At 39.2% G+C, this 19,947-nt stretch overlaps 1 protein-coding gene across 1 annotated transcript in view; it reads left to right on the top strand.

Moving 5' to 3' along the window:
* Positions 1 to 19,947, top strand: part of kek5 (kekkon 5) — a 212,023-nt gene that overhangs the window by 157,269 nt on the left and 34,807 nt on the right. The window contains exons 6-7 of the mRNA XM_066736709.1: positions 2,108 to 2,169; positions 15,185 to 15,321. The gene's annotated coding sequence lies outside the window, so the exon portion shown is untranslated. The remainder of the gene's footprint in view (positions 1 to 2,107; positions 2,170 to 15,184; positions 15,322 to 19,947) is intronic.

The following is a 19,947-nucleotide window of genomic DNA, read 5'->3' as shown; positions in this document are numbered from 1 at the left end:
TTGCTTTTACATTGTGGTTCGCTGTGGTTTCGCTCAGTTTGGAGAAAAAAAAAACATCCTTACTCGGTCACGGCTAATTTAGTTTGGTGCCGGCACATATATACACAGCCAAGCGTGGCATGCAATGAAACTGTATCACATGGACTCCTTGTAAATCCTGTGCATGGCTCCCGTGTTTCGCTATACAGGGTGGGAAAAAGTATTGTAGCCTTTATATATTTTCCAAGCTATAGACGCCGCGTTTTTTAACGAAACGTGTTTATACTAAGGTTTCGGGATTTAATCGATCTATCGACTAGTCTCGTAAATTTGTCCTCTTGTTCCCTCGTGAAGGATATGCGAATCTCACCCTAAATTTCTTATGTGGAACGTTATCTTTTTTATCGTATATGTATTCGTGTAACATACTTCATACGAGCTTTCCGAATCATCACATATCGATTTATCATTTCATCCATACACTCGATAGATATTTTGATTGCGGAAATTATGATTAGGTGAACGACGCGCGTGGAGGTCACGCACACTACTTCGGACAAACGCACACCTACGCACTATTTCGAATCGAAATATCTCGTAAACTACTGCACGTAATGATAAATTAACATAGTGCTTTGGAAAACTCTTCAGCTAGACTCGATGAATGTACAATAATAATATATCACTCTGTTTAAACAATTCAGAACAGTGATCTTCGCATATCCTCCAAAAAAAACTTTACAAGGTCAAATATATCAAACTAGTAAATAAATAAAAACTATAATCCTACAAATTTTCCCTCGATATTTTATTTAAAAAAAATGCCAAGTTCTCCAGAACCAACCTTATTAAACAAAGAATTTCGTGCTCCAATTCGGATCAACCGAATCCCGCCAATATAATATTTCCTCATTATTGGAACTGGATCGATGGACGAGCAGTTTCATTATTTTCCAAGCCAGGCATAATTGGCATTGTGCGACGATCTATGGAATAGGCGTAAAAGCTTAAGGCACAGGATGATTGAGAGAAGTTCTGGATAGCCTCGATGCCTGCAGATATCACGAAGGAGCCAGAAGCCGCTGCGTTCCGGGCCGCTGCTTTCTCGTATTTATCCGTGCAAGTGGAAGTTCACAGGGTAATGGCGACGTACAACTTCGTTACTGCAGCAAGGCGATACCGTGAACTATAGTGAAACATAGTGATTCAATAAGTCAGTACCGCGAGAGACCCTTCGCTGATGTTCCTGCACCTCTCAGGGGTGCTGACCTATATCCGGGAGACATTCTCCGGTACCTATATAGCAAATGAGAAGGCTGCTGCTGCTTGGTCGTGGCTGGAGAAGCCCGGATAGGCGAGATACGCGGCCCTTTGTAGCCCGATTGGGTTTTCCCAATCGTGGCCCTCGGCTTTTGCACGATCCTCTTGTCCTTCGATCCCTATACAAGCCTTTCGTAATTCGATAACCTTGTTCCCCAACAAAACAGTTACACACACACATAGCCACGCAGAGTCCCTTTTTACAATAATAATTCACACCGGGTCATAGCCCGGCTCATGTGCTCGTAAAAGAATTAAACGTGATAAATTTGTAAGACGATTTCGACCTTACGTGCGTTATTACCAATGCATACGTATTATAAGGATGGAAGAGGTTATTTGTACACGTGGGCGACTCTCCCAATTCCGGCGCCTCCCGCTCGGTACTGTATACCTGCTCCTGGCTGCCTTGCGTTGTTTGTACTTGGATGGTTACGCGCGCTGAAAGCGAGGAAACAATGAGAATCTCCTTCGACGCCAGAAACAAAGGAGAGCGCAGCTCGCTTAACATCTGCCTGAGATGATTGGCCGTCGCCTAACCTTTGTACCGTAATTGCACGCTCGATTGCGATAAGGAACTTTGCTCTCTCTCTCTCTCTCTCTCTCTCTCTCTCTCTCTCTCTCTCTCTCCCCTATAGATGTATAACTCCAGAGATCCACTACTCAACATTCTTGCAGTCACCTCTTCATATATATACAAAGGCCACTGCCAAAAACTCATCACTCATTTGTTTCATTTTGCAATACAATAATTATACCGTTGATCAGACTTTTTTCCACATTTTGACCTATATATTTTATTTTACAGGCTTGAAATGGATTTAAGATGAAGCGTTGACGATTTCGCAGGACTGATCGAAAAGGGGAAGGGTAAGTTATTCACTCTTCTTGGAATAACAGTGACAAGAATGACGTATAAAAAAGTAATCTTACGAGTGGTGTTCAATCGTGGAAGGCGCTCAGCAAAGCGAGCGAAAGCGATTCTTCGATGAGGCATCTTGGAAATTTTCTTCACGCAACATAAAAGTATTTCGTCTAACGCGCGTCTTCGATTTATCTCGAGAAAGATTGCCGCCGAGCTCTCTCTCTCTCTCTCTCTCTCTCTCTCTCTCTCTCTCTGTCATAAACCGTATAAATCACGAAGCTGCTCTATCGCGAGGAAGCCCGATGATAATTTAATACCGCTATTTCAACTTCAAGTTCAGACAGCCGAGTTTATGGTAGGAGGGAGGTCTGGTCGAATTAAGAAATTCCCTGCGGATTTCTCGAACACCCGTTGCGTGATTCGACGCTTTTAACGGATCCTACGAGTCTCGCTACGTTTGAAAGTCTCTGAATCTTGAGAAATCCTTTAGACTTTATGCAACAATTTCGGGTAATCTTCGGTACCAGCCTTCGGCACACAATACATTCCGCAACGAAATCGAACAAGGAGAGAATATCCACTGTACGAATAAAAAGAGGCAAAATAAATGTTAATTTTCTTAGCCCGCGAGTCTATTTTTGCCTCGTTTGAATAATTCTCGTAATTATGCAAATAGTTTTAAAAATATATTGGAGCAAAGATAAATTTCATCCAAGTCGAATCCCACGTATATGCAACCTCTAAAATTATCAGGTTTCATATAGGCTCTAATGATAAGAATTTATTTACGTTAAATAATTGTTGGTATATAATAACAAAACGCGCTTGGAATTTTATTCTCCGGGTTTTCGTTGGATAGACACGGAAGCATTTCTCTCATCAGTGGTAAATTGGAGATTTTATTATATATACGCCAGCTCATTTATGCTGCAGAAGGAGGAGGAGGAGGAGGGAATTGGGGACTGTGTTGCATGATGGGGATACTGTTAAGTAGATATCGAGGGGTGAGAAATTTCAAGTTTTTGGTGTCCGTAGCTAATTAGTAAGAAGGTAAAGCCGAGCATGATTCGTAGTTGGAGCGTGTAACGTGTTACGAGTAACGAGGCGCTGACAGGGCCAATAAGCTCACCGTCAGGGACCGTGTGCGGCGTCGAGCCAAGAATTACCAGAGCCGCTTGTCGAAGAAGGATTTCCTACCTTCCGGGGTTTCGTCTTCGGACACATCCTCCCCTCTCGCGACAGATACTCCAGAAGCCCCGACAATCCTCCATTAGTTAACTCTAATTGCCATTAATTCACCGCCCATGAGTCTCGCGCTTCCCAGCTCCATAAAATATCCACGCAAAAATGATCAGTGCTTCGCATTTTTCTTCATCTACATGTGCACTATATACATACCTGCACTGCTTTCTTTTTTTCTCTTCTCTCGTATTGACTTAATAAAATTGGATTTATCACTCGAGGCGTCTTATTTCTCTCTTGCAATATTAAAATATGAGCTTCCAAACTTCTCTCTATATATACGAATGGTGTACAGTAAGACAGGACCAAAGCATATAGAAATATATGTGTACGTACGTCAAGACTCGAGGATGAGAATATCGTTATAAAAATTGCATGATTCCCCTTCGTACACAAGAGACGGGGTGAATTTTGTGTCTCGGCTTGGCACCTGTGACATTTCTCTTTCTCCTCGTCCGCTCTATTCAAACTACGCCGTTTGCCCTCCTGAATCTGATTTTTTGTAAATTTTTCATCCACTCCAAGAAAGTAAATGGAGTCACCAAGCAAAGCGTACGTAAACTCGTATTTCGAAATAGTAAGACTTTTCATTTGAGAAACATGAAATGTTTCTTATAACACGCTTTCAGTACAACTGCATTGAAATTTCACGAAATTTTCTTGAAAACGAGTTTTTAGCGGTGATATTTTTGTAGACAATTATTCTTATAACGTCCCATTATTTCATTTCATCATCTGCAGTTGTACCGTTGACCTAGTTATTCGAGCCGATATTTCTTTTTCTGACGAAACTCTTTTTTTTTTTTATAATTTCGCAGCATTCACTGCACCATTCGAATTTGTACCAATTTAGTTAATAATATTTCGTAACTATGATAAATCATTTATCAAATTTATTCATCTGGATCGACACTGTTTGCCAACTATTATATCTACCTGAGCATATATTATTTTCAAGCTTACACTGGGTCTACTAGCATGTGTGACACACAGTCTATAGCTTATGTCTCTATTCAGAAAGATATAAAACTAAACTATACGATAGCTAGAAGATGCCTATATGTATTCAATCAAATGCACATACAACAAATGGAGATAATAAATTAAAAATGTATCGAATGGAGACAAGGGAGCTGTATTTTTATAATAACCCAAATTTTATAATATATGTAAATATTAATTTTAAACGACTTTAATTTTATTCTGAACCACATTACAATTATCACTAGCCCATTATTAAGATATAAGAATATCTATATGTACTTTTTCCAAATAGTGGTAATATTGCATAATTTAATTGATATATTTTCTACAGTAATGAGACAAGAGAAATGTACGCAACATATTTGATTGTATAATAATTCCATTGAATTTTTGATCCTATTGACAATAAGCCAAACACTCCGCGGCTACGATAGCTAGGTGACAAGTAACACAGTTACGGTTTGTGGTAAAAAGCCGCGAAACGAGATGTGGCGCTCCGCTGCTGTGGTTAATCGATCTAGCTCAGCCCTGTGGACAGATCAACTTGAAAACCTCGCCGAAAGACTGATTAAAAATTTATTCTGCGGCAAAATTAATCAACGCAAGGGTGTCGGAAAAGTTCCATCTTCTTAAATCTTTTTACCGCATATTCTCTCCAAAAGTACATTATTTTATACTCTGTAAACATTGATGATGCTAATGAAATTTTGCAGCGGATATTATTTTTCCTTAAATTAATTTTTTGTAAAAATACGATGTTACAAAAATGAAGGAACCATGCAGGACTATTCTAAAGAAATGGGTTAATTTTTTTAACACAGAAATTCCGGAAGCTTTCGGATGATTTCCTGCCTTCTGCGAGTAAATCCACGACTCAATTATTGAAAATGAAAGGCTCGCCTGAAATTATCCTTATTAGAAGAGTTTACCCATGCCGTTACAAGATATGTCTCGTTCAAACTTGAAATTTTTAGCTCGTAAAGAATTTGTTTTTTTTTCTGAAAAATAACATATAGAATCTAGAAATAGTGCGATAAAAAATAATACTGTAGCTTTTTTAAGGATTGCGATAAAATAAAACACCTGCAAAAGTTATTTCAGTCTTCTTTAGTGCTACTTGTGACTATATATCAAATTAAATGAGTACCTGCACATTCTACCTATCGGTCAAAACTTTATAATCTATCGATTCGACAATACTACACTTTTATTATAAGGCTTTAATAATCATTCGAATCAACTTTAATTTAATAGTTTATTCAGTTTTAAAATAAATTCATTGCAATTTACAATGTATAAAAGTCCTTGACGGTTTATTTTGTGGGCACTGCAAGGTCACAAACACGATACAAAAACACCACACTGCAGGTTCTCCACTGACAGTTAGCATTCACTGAATTCTTACGAGGATAGAAGCTTTTATTTTCATCACGCACCGCACTTCGATATTATGTGTTGCTCTTATTACAAGAGATTGTTCAATTATTAAAGTAGAGAATAGCGACTGCACGACACAAACTCGACACGCGCGGCGCGCACTGGCGATATTCGCGAGTTTTTCGCTTGTTTCACTGTATTTCAAGGGATATTTTGATTAAAAATGGGGGGAAGCGCGATAATCCGGCGAAATTATAGAGAAAAAGCAACGAAATCGCAGCCGCGGTCGAGAAAAGTGGGAAAAACCGAAAGGTCCGGTCGCCCTCGCTCGCGGTTGGAGATTTGAAAAAAGTCGCGCGGCCGCCATGTTGGAAGAAAAAGATAGCGTCGGAGAACGAGGAGGGAGAACCTGCTCGCTCAAATCCGAAAACTGAACTGCGAGCGAGGGCGACCGGACCTTTCGGTTTTTCCCACTTTTCTCGCCCGCGGCTGCGATTTCGTCGCTTTTTCTCAATAATTTCGCCAGGTTATCGCACTTCCTCCCATTTTTCATCAAAATATCGCTTGAAATACAGTGAAACAAGCGAAAAACTCGCGAATATCGCCAGTGCACGCCGCGCGTGTCGAGTTTGTGTCGTGCAGTCGCTATTCTCTACTTTAATAATTAAACAATCTCTTGTAATAAGAGCAACACATAATATCGAAGTGCGGTGCGTGATGAAAATAAAAGCTTTTATCCTCGTAAGAATTCGTGCAACTATTGGAATACCAGTGAATGTTAACTGCGTCAATGGAGAACTTGCAGCGTGTTGTTTTTGTTTCGTGTTTTTGACCTTAAAGTGCCCAAAGGATGAATCTTCAAGGACTTTCATACCTTGCAAGTACTAATGAATTTATTTTAAAACTGAATAAACTATCAAATTAGCCTGTTTCGGTGCAAAAACGCACAATTTTTTTTTTCTAACATTATTGTGTGAAACTAATAGAAAACATAGATGGATCTTTTTGTCACATATGTTCCTATAGTTTTTAAATGCGCCCTTTCAGAATTTTCCATCCTTTTTTTATTTATGTCAACGTATTTCTTCAATATTACCGTTTAAATCTTGAAAAACGTGAAAAGTCCCTATTATTTGTTCAATCACCTGTAATTTTAGTTTGATATTGGGGTTGTATTATACTGAGAGCTATATAGGATCGGGTTGCATATAGATGTGTACTTATAGTCCAGTATAGGCCAATTAGAAAAATTCAATATGGCATACTCGATGATGCTACAATTTTGTAAGAAAGTGATAATTTTTCGTTTTTTTCTGATATTTTGCAATTATGCTAAGGCAGATACTGACAAATATTCAAAAATCGGTATTTCTGTTGTTGGAAAGTGTTACTTTCAATTGAAATGCATTAAACTAAATCAAACTTATTTTTTTGTATTAAATTTAACTATTTTTTTGCGCGATTTTAGTATATTTTATCATTAAAAATAATTCTTGTTCAAATTTTACATATTCTTGTATATGCTGATTACTAATCTGAACTGAAAATAGCAAAATTAAAAGTGGTGGATACAACATGGTTGGACGTTATTTCAAATATATACAAAAACTGCTTAAAAACAGTTAAAATCTGAAAACAAAAACTAGTTTAATTTGGCTCCAGGCCTTAAAATTATAAGTAACACTTTCCAATAATAGAAATATTTATTTTTCAACAATATTTGTCAGTATCTAGTTTGAAATAATTGATAATATCGGAAAAGAGCGAAAAATGACCATTTTCTTACATAATCGCCGCCATATTGGATACGCCATATTGGATTTTTCTATTTGGCCTTGTGGACCTTAAAGTAAACATTGGTATGTAGGTCGCGCACTGTTTTCTAAATCTCAATACAAAACAAACCGCATTTTTCAAACAAGAATTACAACTCATTGAAAATTAATATGGAAATTTGCACTTTTTTCCAAATTTAAACAGTCAATTGATAAAATATATTGAAATAAATAAAGAATAATGATAAAATCTGAAATGGCACACTTCAAAACTGTAAGAACATATGTGACTAAAGGATCCGTGTTTCTAACGATCTCTTTATACACTATATGCTGCTCGAGTTTTAATTCCCCGAATTTAGGACTAGCGTGTTTCAAACGAAACAGTTATTATTGTGCCATTTTTTTAGCTATATGAACTAAGGTCTTTCGTTTAATTTCCAGCTATTTTATAAAGAGTTACAAATTAAAATTTAAAGAATTTATAACAATTAAACTCCAAATTTCTCCAATTGCTATACGTATGTTCTTTTCTACAAACTGTTAAAAATATCCAAATAACATATTAGCTAAATTCCTGATTAATTCAGAATAAAGTATTGTTTGAAAGGCATTGTATCGCATTGATTTAAATTCCTTTGAAATATTTTTAATTTTTGCGCCCTCTTGGAGCAATTTTAGGCGATATTTGTCTTGAGACACCCTGTATGTAAGTCTGTATATGCATTATTAGTACTGCACGAATACAAATATTCATAAATGAAGATCCACAACGAGCGAATATACATACTTGCCCTCTTTATACGTAATGTATTAGTGTAAACAGTGAAACATACTCGCATACAGAGATTGTATAGATAGTGTCAGTTAACGACTAAGAGATACCTTAATAGAAAGGTAGAATTTCAGATGGCGGCTTCGCGTTTCGAAATTATTTGGCTTTCTATAGCAAATACTCCAAATTATCATGTCAGTTGGAATTACAAATTTAACGAATGGAGAGAGCATCCATATATTATTTATGAATTCACTGCCATCAGCGATACCAGTATGTAGATAACAATAAAATTTTATTGACAAAAAATCAAGGCCCTAATGAACTGAATAATGTTATTTCAAAGAGGGTATAGAAAGTATATTTTATATTAAAGGCAATGCAAAGTCTCCGACAGCCACACTCCAAGAATAAATATTTGGTAAACCAGCAAAAAGAGATATATAACGCGATTGCGCTAGCGTACGAAATCGCATACTTTTAGCAAAATGGATTTGCTGCACGTGAATTTCTGCGTGAAATCGAACGTCTCTCAGAACAATGCGCGACTCGCTCCCTCCCCTTCTCGAACCACCCACGCCTCCTCCTCCTCCTCCTCGCAACCTGGCACAAGAGCTTTTAACTTTTTCAATTTTCACACAATGAGATTCGCCTGGGAAAGTAAGCTTGCCGACTGACTAGTGCATCAACAAAAAAAAACTACTTGCATGCTTTTGAAATTACCCGAAGGAAAACTAATCGCTGCTCGGGAAGCTTTCGTAAACAGGACGAGAGCACAAGCTCTCGTTAAACCTTGCTGGGAGGAGAGAGTCGAAGGAACGTTGTCGTCGACGCGTCATCCAGTTACCGCGTAACGGATACTTCGCATAGTCCTAACTGATGCATCGAGATCGACGGGCGATACGATTTTGCATTATCGGTAATGCGTGGAAAATAATTCGGGACCATAAGCCAAAGAGTTATCAAGAATCGCTAAGTGCGAGATGTTTCGGTTCGCATTGTGCACGATTCACTTGGCATTTTCCCATGAATATATGGAGAAGCGTCTAATACTACTGATTTATCTACCCCGTACAATGCATGCCGAATAAGATGTCGCTTTTCTACGCAGGCAAACTATATGAATAGCGAATGAATATGATGCAAAGACCCGCCCAGCATTGTCCTGCAGAGAAAACCTCCTCTAACTTTATTCCGTCTTATTTAATTTTTCGAAAATTCCTCCTGGTACATTCTCCATCCAGCTTGTATCGTCGAGGATATCCCAAAGAATAGCTGTGTACCTATATAGCTCCCCGAAACGATAAAATCAACATCATTTGCCAAACAATCAACGAACCGACTCGTGATAGATTATCCAATTTTCCGCGTTTCTGGCGTCTGCAGGTCGATTCGCACGAGAGGCACCGGGCAGAATGTCATCTCGAGAGGAGAACGGAACATCTTCTCAGCTGCATCCTCTGGGAGTGCAGATTCGCGTCTCGGATCCGGTAAGAACAGTCAATGCTCTGGCAGATATTCTCGCTCGAATTTCCCCACGTGCGCGTCGCTGTCCTTTTGACGGATTTCCCTCTTTCGCTAAACTGCTCCCCGGTTAAGCTGTTAATTCCCATCAGCTGCACTTCCGCTAAAAACGGAAACAGCGGCAGATTTTTATTTTCGCCCCATTTATCCGGGCAATATAAGCAGGATATAATCCCTAATTGCAACTTGAATCGGATGAAATACGATCCGGCTTATTGTGGTCATAGCAGCGAGCGATTAATTTCGGCCAGACAGAGATTCGGTGGATGGATATATTTTCATAACGAGCTACACGTGCATTTGTGTCTGCACCTACCGTGTGAGAGGAGGGGGGAGGGCGATGAAAGGTGTCTCTCGTGCAGTAAGAAGCTGTATAATGGGAGAGGCACGGAGAAAGATGAAGAGAGAATAACCAGATTTTCACGTAGGTATCTGCACGAAGGGAATTTGGTTATGGAGATTCAGAACTGGCAGATATAACTGGAGGACTGCACAATCGTAGTGGAGAATGGAACGCGCGTTAATTGGCCAAGCTTAATGGCGTGTCAACTCCGCAAATCTCGCAGTGGGTTATACGAGGCTGCGAGATATTGGCTCGATTCGCTGAATACGCAGACAACCTCGTCACTGTCCATTTCTCCACGTTCTTCGGCCACAACCGTATTGCTGCCTCCTGGTAAACTACTGATTTGTCAACCACCATGCAGAAACGATTTGTCGCATCACAACAAACGCCATGCGGGTTCCTGATCACTTGGAATTTATTGGCTGATGAACCGATAGTTTATATATATATATATAGTATATGTTGACATGTCCTGATGCATCCTATGCACGCTTATCATTGGTTACTATCGATGAATACCATTTGCCAAATTGCTTCTGATTTAACTTAACATGGAACAGTATGCATAAGCCTGACTTATTTCTAGCATCGATTTTGGTCCGAAAGTTGCTATACGCGGTGCTTTTTCCATAAATATTGAAAACGTGTTGCAACTGCGTCATTACTACATTTGCTAAAATCCAAAAATGTGTAGAAACGCAGCTGGTCCCCTGCTACGTTACTGCTATATGTTTTCTCGACTTATTTTTATTTACCTTCGACTGCAAAAGCCTGATGTACTACGAAAAGCACGCTTACGTGCAGTTTGTACCACTAGCTTCTTGAATGTTTTTCTTGTTTTTTCAACTAAATTAATAGTTTACCAGATGTTGTGTGATTTATTATTAATTTGGAGAGTTATGTTTGAGATGGAATTAGCGTAATGTAGCGTGGCGCAATTAGTCCAAAGTTAGGGAGTAAGCTCTGCGTATTTGCGTGTAGCTATATATACACACGCTAGCCAGTTGGTTTTTGCAAAGTTGAGTGGTGGAATTTTGCGAATCTCAGACGGAAGTGAAATACATGGCTTTATCTTGACAATAACGCGACGCGCTTTTCCTCTGGCCGAAACTTCCGGTCCGCAGTGGCCTCGCGCATAATCGAGATACTATAGAAATGCGCTCCAGCCGAGGATATGAGGGGGCAATAGGGGGAGGGGTGGGGAAGTAGAAGATAAAGCAAGAAGAGGACTCGCGTGCTGCGTTATCCACTTCCTATTGTTGCCGCAGTCCCAGTCTCTCCAACCTTCCTAACATTATACTATAGCGTATTAGGGTCACCGGAAGCCATCGATCCAACTCGTGCACAGTCTGCCGGTTTTATTAACGTCTTTTAAATATTACCAATAATCACGTAACGTTCCATAACACGTTCAAAGCCCTCTAGCTCTCCATTTTTAATTTATACCTTATTCTCGCGCAAGTACTTTTAACCAACGTCCCGTCTCGCAATTTTTACCGACCTCTTCCCGTACGTGTACACACTCGTTCCGCAAAATTATTTCGCGCTTCTGTCGAATTTTCGAAAAATAACAAACCGGTAGACACATGTGCGTACAAGCGGAAAATCGATTTTGTCCCCTTTCTTCCTTTCACCTAGCGTGAAAAGTTTCACGAGTATATTAAAGTTAAATGCAACGCGAACGTGGATGAATTTTTATATAAGATTCCAGCGTCGCGTTTTTCGTCTTCAAACTTTTTTCTCGCGAGATTATTATCCTTAACATTCTGAGCGTGTACCCGAGTTGCCTTTTCACCGAACTTTCGAGTGTTCCGCTTTTAGCATTTACGTGACTATCCTGCCACCCGCCGTATCAACGCAAACTTCTTATTTTTAATTTGCTAAATGAAAATATATGATTTCTGCAAAAAAACACGAAGAATTTTAACAAATTGCAATTGGACAGAAGCGGGGGAAGTTGTTTGAACACTTAATTTAAACAGTAATTTTATAGTTATATCGTTGACGTTTGATTGAAAAGAACGTCATATCCCACCCATGTCCAGTGTTTAGTTTTCCCTGCAGTGCCTTTATTCTATCAAGCGTGTTTCTCCGCGAAACAACGAATTTCTCATTAGTTACGACTAATTAAACAAGCTATAATGTAAAATACATATCGCACAATGGTTAGCTATATATATATATATATATATACATGGAGACCCGGTAATAATGTGATCGAACGAGTTGAATGAATAATGAATTCAATACTATATACTATATATACCTGTACCTATACACCCACACCTACACCTGTACAGTAGCGTTGACCGTTTATTCGTATCAGTGGTCCAACAGCATTGCTTGTTTCAGCATAATTTCTCCAAGCAAATTAAGTTCACGTTCACGTTTAATTGTGTTAAAATCACCGTAATTTCCACGGCGGCGCGCGATAATCGCCAGGAATTTCGATGCTAGCACACTCGCTAATTCGGAATAAGCGCTTCTATACTTATCAAATGTCAAATTATTTATAGCCCTTTGCTAATTGCGCGCGATTTCGCTTCCGGATGAAGGAGTTCGGGCACTCGTCGGATGTTTCGGGAATGGTCCTTCGGGATTCGTCGCTCCCACGAAAAATCCTATATAGGATGATGAATTATTCCGACAACCAAGTATATCGTTATTGGTTTCATTTAAATTGCAGCAGGCTCATTTTACTCGGTGTATATTTTTGTCATAAGTGAAAACCTTTGCGATCCACGGTTCTCGCGAGGATGGATATATAAGGGAAGCGATTCGTCTTGGCTTATTTTCACATTCGCGAAATGGCGGTAGGTGCGATAAAGTTTATACGGTGAAGCTAGACCGAGATTCTCCACCGATTGTCTTTCAGCTAGAGCCCATACGTCATCAGATCGTCGCCCATAATTTTGCGTGGCTGTAGCTTGCTTCGCAACCTCTCCTCCTCACCCCCCCCCCCCCCTCTCTGCCATCGGTTTAACCACGTCTGCAAATTTTCTCCGGAGCGTGTGTACTCTCTAAAAGAGCTAGAGCTTTCAGACTTCGGGACGCCAGGAAATAACGGGATGAACCTTTAAACAATTCGCAAGAAATTGGAGGAGACTCTCTATGCGTATAAGTAGAAACGCCCTTTCAGTGATTTTATCTCCCAAGGTAAGGATTCCCCTCGGTCTCTCTTCTTTTTTCTTTGTTTTTTTTTTAAGATTATTTGGTAAAGAGTCCAATGCAAATTGGAAGTTTGTAGTAGAAATTTCTGAGTAGTGCAGTACAAGTGACTGAGGAGAGGAGATTAGTTTTTGTGGAAGAAAATCTTTGCCCAAGTACTCAGGTACAAGCAGTTTTCAGGATTTTGCAAGGGTAACCTTTGAGAAAAGCATATGTGCGGGCATATTTGCAGGGTGTTTGGCAAAATGGTGTTTAACACGAGGGTGGTCCGTCGTGTGCGAGGAGTGAAAAGGAGAAGGATGAGTATAGTTTGAGGGTGCAATGGGTGGCAGGTGTTGCACGAAAATGGTTAGTGTTATATATATATATATATAGTATTTGGACGAGTATAGGTCTCTGTGGCGAGTCTCGTTTAAACAGGGGATGGAGGATGGTATGTGGTCGCGAGAAGCCAACGTCTAAGGGTCGTTGAAAAAGCACATTGCAAAGTGCAAGTCGTATTATGGCTGCGTCGCGAATCCACGAATGCGATTTACCCGCAGAATGCATTCTTTTGGCAAATCCTCTCCATCCCTCCGATGCAAAACCTTGACGTCTCACTATATATATATATATATACTTAAACATTACGGAAAAACCAGCACCATTTTTTAAACAACCACTTGGACCAAGCTACGTCATCGATCTACTTTCGAGCAACCCTCGATACAAGAACAATGTCCTATGCTTGATGAAAATTAGACTCGTTTTTATTTTTCTTACAAACGTGTGTTTCGAAAGATATAAATTGACTCTGGGTAGAAACCTGTTGGTTTTTGTGGCTACAATTATTTACTCAACCTTAAAGATCTCGTGTTCAATTAGCGATTGAAGGTAACCTGGTGCTCTCTGGTTAAACGTAAGTGGTAGTACTCGACGTACGGAACTTAACTGCAAGCTGAACTTTACATTTGCCGCAAGCCCGACCAGCCAAGCCAGCCGTAACACTCGAGATTTCGGACGCAAAGGGTTAACCGCAAGCAAGCATCCTCGCTTCTTGCGTTTCCACAGTCCACGTGCTCGTCTCCCACTGTTACGGTGCTCAACTTTTCATCATAAGTCCGGATCTCCTCTATACCAAGCTAAAATCTACTTTCCTTCGATACTCGCCTGTATACCTCGCACTCTGTACAAACAAAATAATCCCTCGTCGTTCGGTACAATTTTCCTCCATTGAAAAACTTAATTATCACATGCGAGTCTCTGCTCGATTATACCGCACCCTCGCTATTATGCCAATTCAACTTGACCGACCTAGAAAGTTGGTTCATTTATATATATATATATATATATATAGCTTCTCGCGTGAAACGCGGCCAACTCTAACGATCGAATGGAGTATATTGGCATATATACACTAGCTATATGCAAAATCTACTGGATCTTAAGTTCTCTCGTCTATACGCTACGTGTAAATCTTCTTATTTAAGATCTCTGCATTGAAGTCTGTGCATTAATAAAGCAGTGTGCAAAGGATTCAATGACGCTTATAGGAGAATATACTTAGACTCCTTAGTAACCTAGTTAGTAGCTCTAATTAACGTTGGTACGAAGTAGCCTAGTCCATTACAGTCTCTTCATGGAACGTCTACAATAGTCTTACTCAATATCAATCTGAATTATTAAATTGAACAAGTTCACACGCCTCGACTTTCATACACATTATAATTTTGCTAAAGCTATATATATACTCTCGCTAAACTTATACATTTACGCACATAAGTTTAAGACGCGAGTAATTTGCAAGATATTCTATATTTATGTAATTGTGAATTTCGTTTGTTGGACAGAAAAACGCATGGAGTTCGGTGCAAGAAAGGAGGGTGCAGCTTCGAGACGGCAATTGAGACGAGCGATTTTTTGATGCTGTACCGATCGATTTGCGGCGACGAGCCACCGACGCGCCGGAAAGGAAATTTCCATAGACGTAAGTCAACTCATTTCTCGATAATCTTCCTTGGCTCTCCGATATCGCTCTCAGAGATATCTCTCACACCCTATATATATAGCGATCGAGATGAAAAAAACTCGTCTTCAATTTTTGTTGGTTTGTTTATCGAAACATATGGAGGATAATAAAGAGGGGAGAAAAAATATTGAAAATCCAAAGCACTCGTGCTGATAATAAGTGGAATTTTCATTTAAGCTATATTATAAATTTATCGGTGTAATTGGGATTTCGTTTCTGTCGCTATATTTCTTCATTAGGGATGGCGGATGGCGCAAAATATGTGCGACAGCTTTACACGTGTAAATTCTAGGGAAATATGGAATCTGGATGGTAATTGATGCGGAGAGGGATGATGTTGGGATGAGGGGGGGGGGGGGGGGCGAATGTCGGGTGCACATGCGTGAGAGGTTACGCGGATGAAAACAGCTTGTCATATTATCATAACGCCGCAAACGCAACGCGTGCACGCCAGTCACATCTCGTGACGAGGCCGCCGCACGTGTAGATCGCATTTGTTTCCTCGTTAGTTATGCGAGCTACGATCTATCGTACAATACACTGCTCCACCCGCACGCACACATTTGTCTTCGGTGGCTTTGTCAACTTCCCTGAAATCTGTCCGCGGAATGGGGCTAAAATTCTAAGAAACTTCCTTCGACTATATATATATATATATATATAAATCGCGAAAGAGTATGCTATATTCCTCCACCGATTCGCAAAGACAAAAATAAGGCGTTGTGTAATTTAATTCGCAGAGTTGTTCGGAACAGGGTCGATTCACCGAGAGGACACGTTGATGGAATAATAAATTATTTCAACGAGTTTCCAAATGGAAGAAAGAGATTAGTTGTAAGTAGTGTACGTAGCAGTGGACGAGGGGTGAAGTAAAGTGCAGTAGAGAGTAACTCGTAACATTGGAAATTGCTGGTCAAGGCGGTGGACCGCAGTACATTGGAAGCAGTGCATTTCGCGGCAATTTCCCGGTGGTTCAACTACAAGTATATTCAAAGTCGCGTGGAATTCTCCACTACAGGTGGATCCCGGTTCATGGCTGGCAGTGCGAGCGGGGTCGCTTTAGCGAGGACCCGCTCGCACGAGTGGTCGACGAGGGTCGCCGTTGGCTCGTTGCCTCTATCGAGATCGAAAACACGAGCACTCGCAGAATTGCCCTAGTAAAATGGAGCATTAACCTAATAGGGAGAGCTAATCGCCTTTCTAACGCGCGTTAAAATATCATTATAATTATTATGATTATGCCAAAAATATCAGGGAATTTCCACGTCGACCAGGAATCATCGAGTCCCTCCAACTCGATTCGCGGAGAGACTGCGCCCTCTCCGTGTAATAAATACCACGTCCACCGCTCCGTTGCAATCTAAAATGATTATGATTTTTCATCAGGGCTTATTGAATCGATGCGAAAATTTCTTGCGAAAAAAATTCTCGCTGAACCTCCGCTCTTAAAATCCACGAGGATAATCAGGGAAATGAAGTTTTCTTTGATCGAGGGATAATCGACTGCAAAAATTCTTTATGGATGATTGCAACTGATGATCGTCGAGTTGACTCGTTGAAAAATTCTATAATCGCGTTATTACGTCTTGCGGGATTACGAGGAGTCGAATGTCGTGCGAGCTGTGATGGACGGTTGGTTGGATACAAATACACGGTATAAAGGCAGAGTGTTATAGAGTGTAATGAAGAATCGCGTAAATTGGCAATATTTATTTTGAAAAAAGTATGAGGATTTTGGCAATCCCGCGCACGAGCGGCAATCGTTACTCCTCATTCAGTTCCCGCTCGCTGTCTCCGTTGCACGCCATCTGACCACGTTCTTCTCACATTAGTCTGTCCCAGGCAGGTTTACTTTCCAGACACGAGCCGGCCTTACTCGATCTCCACGATCTTTCTTTACGATCGGTTATTTGTTCCACGCTGCAGTTGAAAATCCCTTCCCAATCTCGTCTTTTCATAAACGCTACTTCCCCCCCCCCTCCCTCCCTCCCTCCCGACCCTATCTTTCCAATTTTCTCAATATTCCAGCCTTCCTCCCGTAAACTTAATATATAATATAAATCTCGTCTCTTTCCAATGAATTAGGCAATAAGCCAAGGTACAATAAACATGATATTAGACTCGCGAAGAAATGTCAATAGTAATTATAGACTGTACATTTTGAGTAAATGTAAACATATACGTAGAATTTGGTATACTGTTTTTCTTGGTCCAAAATAAGAGTTATTGCACCGTTGAGTTATGAGAAACAAAGTATAGTAGCGTTTGTGGTACGACAACAGTGGAACTGTGTGTTTGTAAATATAAAACTTTTTCTATATAAAACCACACACCGATCAGCTCTTTAACGATAGATAAAAACTAGTTTTGCCTTTCACCATTCATATTTTTATCGAGTGTATACGAGATTTTAAGTATTTGCATTCTTCGGACGGGCTATTATACATTGGGGCTAAAAAAAAATAACGCGGAGAGGTCGATGTAAAAATAAGCTGACCCGAGCGCTGCCTCATCTTCTCATACTCTATCACGATAATATTCTGTGATATCGTTGAAAAATGTGGCGCGTTAGTCATAGTGTATTCGGCGAACGCAACGTATTCCCAACAAAAATAAACACGCGCGCTGTACGATGATATAAATTCAACCTTATCAATAACATTTATAGCTTAGCTCCTTTTGTCAGCAAAAAGCAAATGATTATTAAAATGCAAATCTATAGGCTGCCATAAATTGCTCGCGTTTTTTCATATACCGAGCTAATCTCAGACTAGTCAATCTCGTTGAAAGGTACTTTCCAACGCTTCATTAAACTAACATGGAGCGTTTACAAAAAAAAAACGATGTAAATCTTTACATGGAAATAGCCTGGAATATAAGTCTACGAGAATTTAAAATAAATAATATTTAGGTTTTACGCGCGCGCTCTGGTTATGTAAGAGGAAGATTAATTGATGCTTGATACACCACTGGGGCAAAATTCGTTTGGCATTACGAGGGATGCTTCTGGCCGGAAATGACGACCTGGCTAAGTTAGTTTACACGAGCAACTACGTTTGGATTCGGACTCTGCAACAACCCAGCAGATAACGACAATATGACGCATAGAGGGCCTCCAAGCATCTTCCTATTTCCGAAAGCAATGTGATAAGTGGGTCACTGGAGATCACACGCTAAATCTTATATCAATTAAGATTTCGCATGTGTACTCGAATTGTAACTATCGTCAAACGAAAATATTTATCTTCAAATATCGTTGTAAGGTAAATGACATGAAATAAGGTTAGAAATGAATATTAATAATTCACTTGAAAATAACGTTTGCATATTCTACAGTCATTTTACCAGAAAAATCAATACAGGTTTATGATATAAAAAGATTTTATAGAATAGAGTAGTAAATTGAACAATTTAATAATTGAAACCGTCATTTGTGGTTAATCAATCGCAACGTAAACTTTGATTAATTGAATCAATGGTGTTACGTCGATTGTATTTGTAAGAATTGAGAGAAGCTATAAATTCAGCAGTGAATCGATAAAAAAATTTATTGGTAAGTGGCATTATGCGAATAAGCTTTTTTTATTACGTATAAATAATATATTGAGCTAAAAGCAAGTACTTTAAAATTTCAATGAGCGTATTATGGTTGAACAATAAGTAGCCTAGACTTATGCACTCCGTCAGAATAATTAATACGTGGTTAGACGAGTAACACGTAAATGTAAAACCTTGTTGAAAAATTCACTAAACATTAGTAGTGTTAAATTTTGTTGCTGAATTTAATACGTATAATCTTTGGTCGTATTCTTTTATTTATTGAGGAATTATACCGTAAAGTTTTATCGTTGTATTGCTGTTGCGATGATAGGTGTGCTACTTGAGACATTTTATGTTTTTGTTGGCATTTCCAAGCACAGTGTCTAATTAGTCTAAGAAATCCTTTTTTACGCAGCTTAATGAAATTTCGTGTACTGACATTTGAGAATGATAGCCAAAAATCTTGTCAACGGTAAGTAAATATTTTAAACCCAATTTCAAATTTATTATAGCACTTTAATGATGCCGTAGGCTAGGCTGCTATTTCTAGTAAAGTATAGTCACACTTATTAAAAGACAAATTTAGTTCCTTTTTTATAGCAAGTGCTTTTATATTGTGGCTTTTTTTTATTTTCTTTAAAAATTGGACTATTTTACCAAAAGCAGCAGTTCGCGTCGCCACTAAAAAGTTATAATTAGTTAGAAATCAGATTTTAAATAGTGCCACATTGTTGATTCGTTTTCTTTCTTTGATTTCGCTTTATAAAATCGATATGGAAGATCCCGTCGACTTTTTCACTATCATTTAATTTTTCTACTAAAATGTGCTACTTTAAACCCGTGTCCACAGAAATAACGACGATTAATAAATAAGAGATCTGAGTAAATTGTATGGAAAAATGTATTTTAAGGGACCGTGTCTATAGGGTGCAGACCTGTCTCACTGAATATTCTGTACGCGACATGTTTAAACCCAAATAGTACTGATTTTAAAATATTTCAATACAGATTGGGAAATATGTGACCTTTTCTGAAGTAACAAAT

The sequence above is a fragment of the Prorops nasuta genome, unplaced genomic scaffold (genome assembly GCF_024137725.1).
Source record: "Prorops nasuta isolate Cenicafe-Biocafe unplaced genomic scaffold, Cenicafe_Pnas_1.2 PNAS00015, whole genome shotgun sequence".
Lineage (NCBI taxonomy): Eukaryota > Metazoa > Arthropoda > Insecta > Hymenoptera > Bethylidae > Prorops > Prorops nasuta.
Note: the sequence above shows the minus strand (reverse complement) of the source record. Positions and strands in the feature narration are given on the sequence as shown.